This window comes from Mercenaria mercenaria, chromosome 9 (assembly GCF_021730395.1).
Source record: "Mercenaria mercenaria strain notata chromosome 9, MADL_Memer_1, whole genome shotgun sequence".
Lineage (NCBI taxonomy): Eukaryota > Metazoa > Mollusca > Bivalvia > Venerida > Veneridae > Mercenaria > Mercenaria mercenaria.
In genome coordinates, this window is record NC_069369.1 from 65,507,594 (window position 1) to 65,513,697 (window position 6,104).

The following is a 6,104-nucleotide window of genomic DNA, read 5'->3' on the forward strand; positions in this document are numbered from 1 at the left end:
ATTGCTGAAATGGCACAATTTGCTTTTTTAGTCTTGTGAACACAATAGAGACCATATTTATCATTTCATTTTGACCAAACTTGTATAGAAGTTATATATCTATAACATCTCGGTTTCTTGCGAAAACCAGCTACATAGCACTATTTGTCCTGGAGTTATGGCCCCTAAAATGACAAAATTTGCTGATTTTAGCATTGTGAACATGACAGAGATCACATTTATTATTTGATTTTGACCAAACTTGCATTGAAGTTATATATCATTAAGATCTTGTTTTTTTCCCTCGAAAAGTAGCCATATCATGCTATTTGACTTAGAGTTATGGCCCTTAAAATGGCAAAACTCACAGATTTAATAACCTGTATAGTGTAATATTACTCATGTGAGCGATAGTGGGCCATGACTTGTTAATTAGAGGGATATTTCCGGTAAGGTTAATATCTTGGTACTGGTTTGTTATCTGGCAATTAAACTTGGCTAACGACTCCGTCCATGAAAAGTTGTATACAATATGTCCCAGGACATGGCAACTTCCTGTTTGTCACCCAACTTGAAACAGCTCTGGATGACGAAAGATAGCTACAGATATATGTCGCCACCGGGTTCGAACGAGTGACCTGAGCATGTGGGTCTACATTTCAGCTAGTCGAGGTAACAGTAGAAGTAGCTGAAGTTGTAATCATATTATAGTGGTAGTGGCAGTGGATGCAGAAATGATAATAAAAATTGAGCCACATCACGGGAAAATTGGCATTCGGACATTTTCGTGAATTTCCGGAAAGTGTATATTTAGGCTGACCTGTGCATTTATGCATCTGAATTAGGGTCAGAAAATTTCATATCCAGGTAGAATAAACCTTCTTGAAATAACAGCGAACGGTGTGGGCCCTGATCAGACTGCGCATATGCGCAGGCTGATCTCGGCCCACACTGGTCGCAAAGCCTCGAAGATTCCCGAAGGCCCATTTTATCATGATACGGCTCAAATAATTTTATGACGTCATTGACGTCGACGACGACGATGCTAACTTATGATGGTGTTTATGGCAGTCATTTAATGATGTTGCGATGACAACCAACTGATTGAACATTTGCAGTATAAAACACAACATGATACATATGTGCTTCTCATGTCAACCCCCATGTTGGACAAACACATTCGTAACACATTTTACCTGTTACGAATGCGATCGCATACGTACGAAATCTGTTACAAATGCGATCTGTTATGAATGTGGTCCTACAAGGCGTCAGTCAGTACAAGTAGTACTGAATTTCTTTTACATAACAAGATGCGCAACGCACTTAAAATGTTGCAAGTACAGTTTCGGCAACAACTTTATATCTTTTTAAGAATTAAAATATATGTAACATTTCACATGATGCTAGAAATATCAAATACAATGTAAATGAAGTTCATATATTGAAACGGTAAGAGGTGAAAACGATTTCACTTTTGTACCCTGTATTGGCGGCCAAGCAGACTTTTTTAAGCGGACAGAAAATTTTGAAACAATGTAAATATAAAAAAAGACTATGAAAAATATTCAGAAATGAAAGAAAATGTATAGGCCTTTTTCCCTAAATGTGTCTCGTTACATTTCACTGATTGTGTATTCATAAATATTGACTTTTATATAAAGCGCGTCATTGAACCTTTTTTGTCTAGACGTCGTTTTTTTTTTCTCGAGACTGACTTATTTACCTGTTTACCAGTATTTACAGATAGTCGCCAATTTCAGTTTGCCATGAACAATATTTGACAAAAAACGCATACTACTTCTATAAAGAGTTCAAACTTAAATAAGATTTCAAATGAAAGATCATTGCTACCTTATATCAACCAAGTATTTTCAATGTCCAAATATTCGCTTTCCCTTGGTAAATGTTCGATTTTCCATAGGAAACGGCCATTTTCCATGGGAAAAACAAATCCTATGGAAAAACATTTGGTCCAGTTTTCCCTGGGAATTTCCCATGGGAGAAAATTATCATTAGAAATAAATAAATCATCGTAATTTGCACTTATCAAGAGCTTTTCATTGTAACGAATTGAATAAATAGCAAAATTTAACTTTCCCACATGAAACCATTCCCACGGGAATTCTATGGTAATCCCAAATGATTTCTTCGATCCCAGTATTGAAATTCAGAAGTGCAATTGTGTTGCCTAGACTATACACTCAAGAGTTATAAAAACTCCTCAGCTAAATATTTTGAAAAACTTGTCCCATACGATTCTTTGGACTTACATGATAAGGAATAGTCAGTTTTTTCTTTACTTGGCACTGTTGTAAATTAGCAATAAAATAAAAAAATAAAAATATGAAATAAACAAGGTATTCAAACCATTAGACGCAAAAAAAAAATTGTTTTCATGTACAGAAGTACCTGCTGTTTTGCAACTTACTGTGTGTAGTGCAGTTGCTCGTGAATCTCTCAATTGTATTAAGAGATAACTGCTCTCAATGGTACCTTATTTTCGCCTTACTTTGACATGGAAAACCAAAAATGTTCTTATCTTCGTCTCGCCAGCCTTTCTGTACTTACAGTACTTTGATTAATCTTTTTTATTATATACTTTACCACAGGGGAAATGGCCCTGTATTTTCAGACGTTTTAAAAATTGTTGACAAGCTGTAACAATTATTACATAGATGTCTTATCTAAAGATTAAGTGTCTTATAAAGCATGGAAAACCTGACAGATTATACACAACTCGTTTTAACATCTTCCATGTTTTGCATGAACAAGATGGTCATGGTAAAGATTATTCAAGATAACTAGTGAAATCTTCGATCCAGGCCTAGAGATCATCAAGATAATCATTCTATGCAAGTCTGTATCAAATCAAAGCATAAATGAACCTCTATATGGCTGAAAGGGCCAAAATAGAAAATTTGCCCCTTTCAGGGTCAGCAACTCTAGAACCCGTGATGGAATCTAGCCGGTTTTCGAAAGGAACCATGATCTTATTGTGACTTAAGTTGTGTGTAAGTGTGGTTAAAATCAAATATAAAATGTCACTTCTATTGTGTTCACAAGGTAAAAATGAACAATTCTGGCTCTTCCGGGGGTAAATCAGGGGCCGTAACTCCGGAACTTATGACTGGATCTGACTGTATCATCATGGAATCCAAGATTTATTGTTGTTAAAGGTATTTTGCAGTTCGTATCAAATCAAACCGTAAATGAAGTCTCTGCATGGCTGCAAAAGCCAAAATAGCAAATTTTGGCCCTTTAAGGGGCCATAACTCTGCAACCCATGACAGGATCTGGCCAGTTTTCGAAAGGAACCAAGATATAATGCCAATACAAGTTGTGTGCAAGTTTGATTAAAGTTGATTGCAAAATGTGGTCACTATCCTGTTCACAAGCCAAAAATAGCAAATTTTGGCCCTTTAAGGGGCCATAACTCTGCAACCCATGACAGGATCTGGCCAGTTTTCGAAAGGAAACAAGATATAATGCCAATACAAGTTGTGTGCAAGTTTGATTAAAGTTGATTGCAAAATGTGGTCACTATCCTGTTCACAAGCCAAAAATAGCAAATTTTGGCCCTTTAAGGGGCCATAACTCTACAACCCAAGATGGGATCTGGCCAGTTTTTGAAAGGACCCGAGATATTATGCCAATACAAGTTGTGTGCAAGTTTTTTTAAAGCTGATCATAAAATGTGGTCTCTATCATGTTCACAGGCCAAAAATAGTATATATTGGCCTTATAAGGGGCCATAACTCTGCAACCCATGATGGGATCTGGCCAGTTTTCGCAAGGAACCGAGATATCATGCCCATACAAGCTGTGTGCAAGTTTAACTAGAACTGTCACAGGAGTGACTCATACCCCCACCATACGGTCTTGTCACAGAAGAATGGCAACCATAAGAAATCTTAAAAATACTTTGGAGTACTTCATCCTGGGCTTCCACATATAAGTAATACTAGTATAATACTAGTATAGTAATACTAGTAAATATATTAAATCTCTAATATTAGAGATACACTAAAAGTGAATACAAAAAAAATGTCTTACCGACCCATGTTACCACAGAAAAATGTTTTTACTTTTTACATAGGACTTATTATAAAAAAGTTAGAAAAATACCTAAAATATTGAAAATCTAAAAATAGGATTTCTAAAAATAGACTAATTCATGGAATTTAAGGGGAAGAAACTCAGTACAAAAGTTAAAAAAAGGTTACTTCCCTTTGGCTCTAAGCCAATCAGAATGAGATATAGTGAAAATACATCAAAATTAACCTTAAATTCTAGGTAAAAGGGGACACAATTCAAGACAAATTAGTGTCAGAGTTATGCACCTTGTGTGCACATGATGTGGGTGATGAGGTGGAACATCTATTTTAAGTCTGAATCAAATCCATTCAGTAGTAACTGAGATATAGTGAAAATACATCAAAATTAACCTTAAATTCTAAGTAAAAAGGGGCATAATTCATGAAAAATTGGTGTCAGAGTTATGCACCTTGTGTCACATGATGTGGGTGATGAGGTGGAACATCTATTTTAAGTTTGAATCAAATCCATTTTGTAATAATTGAGATATAGTGAAAATACATCAAAATAAACCTTAAATTTATAGTAAAAGGGGACATAATTCATAAAAAATTTATGTCAGAGTTAAGCACCTTATGTCACATCATCTGGGTGATGAGGTGGAACAACTATTTAAAGTTTTAATCAAATCCATTTAGTAATAACTGAGATATAGCGAAAATACAACAAAATTAACCTTAAATTCTAAGTAAAAGGGGACATAATTCATGAAAACTTGGTGTCAGAGTTATGCACCTTGTGTCACATGATGTGGGCACATGATGTGGGTGATGAGATGGAACATCTATTTTAAGTTTGAATCAAATCTATTCAGTAGTAACTGAGATATAGTGAAAATACATCAAAATCAACCTTAAATTCTAAGTAAAAAGGGGCATAATTCATAAAAAAGTGGTGTCAGAGTTATGCACCTTGTGTCACATGATGTGGGTGATGAGGTGGAACATCTATTTTAAGTTTGAATCAAATCCATTTGGTAATAACTGAGATAATAGATTTCGGGACGCGACAGGATGGGACGGGACGCGACGGGACGCGACGGGACGCGACAAAACTGACTCCTATATACCCCCCTCAAACATGTTTGGTGGGGGTATAATTAAAATCAAATATAAAATGTGGTCTCTATTGTGTTTACAAGGAAATTGTGAACAGACGGATGGACAGACGACGGATGAAGGGCGATCACAAAAGCTCACCCTGTCACTACATGACAGGTGAGCTAACAAGAAAGTAGGTCAGTAGGTCATGATTAAGACTATTCAAGATGAGTATTGAAATCTGTATAAAAAATTATACAGGTGGTCCAAATTTCTATCCTGTAACTTCAACAAGAATTTTTTAAAAGGTTTTTCCCTATACAAGTCTATTTAAACCATATCCTCCCCACCCCCGCCCCGGTGGGGTCACCTTTAACCCCAGGGGATAATTTGAGCAATCTTCGTAAAAGACTTCTACACAATGCTACATATCAAATATCAAAGCTCCAGACTATGTGGTTTTGGACAAGATTTTCAAAGTTTTTCCCTATATAAGTCTATATAAACAATGTGACCCCCGGGGCGGGGCCATATTTGACCCTAGGGGAATAATTTAAATAAACTTGGTAGAGGACCACTAGATGATGTTTACAAAATATCAAAGCCCTAGGCTCTGTGATTTTGGACAAGAAGATTTCCAAAGTTTTTCCCTGTACAGACTATATAAACCATGTGACCCCGGGGCGGGGACATATTTGATCCTAGGAGGATAATTTGAACAATCTTGGTAGAGCACCACTAGATGATGCTACATACCAAATATAAAAGCCCTATGACCTGTGGTTTTGGACAAGAAGATTTTTAAAGTTTTTCCTTTTTGTTGCCATGGCAACCATAGTATGGAATTCAATTCTTTTCATAATTTTTAAAGAAGACCATCCAAGGAACATCCCTGTGAAGTTTCATCAAAATTGGCCTGGTGGTTTACGAGGAGATGTTGTTTAAAGGAAAGTGTGGAGGGCTGGACGCTGGACGGTGAGCGATCAC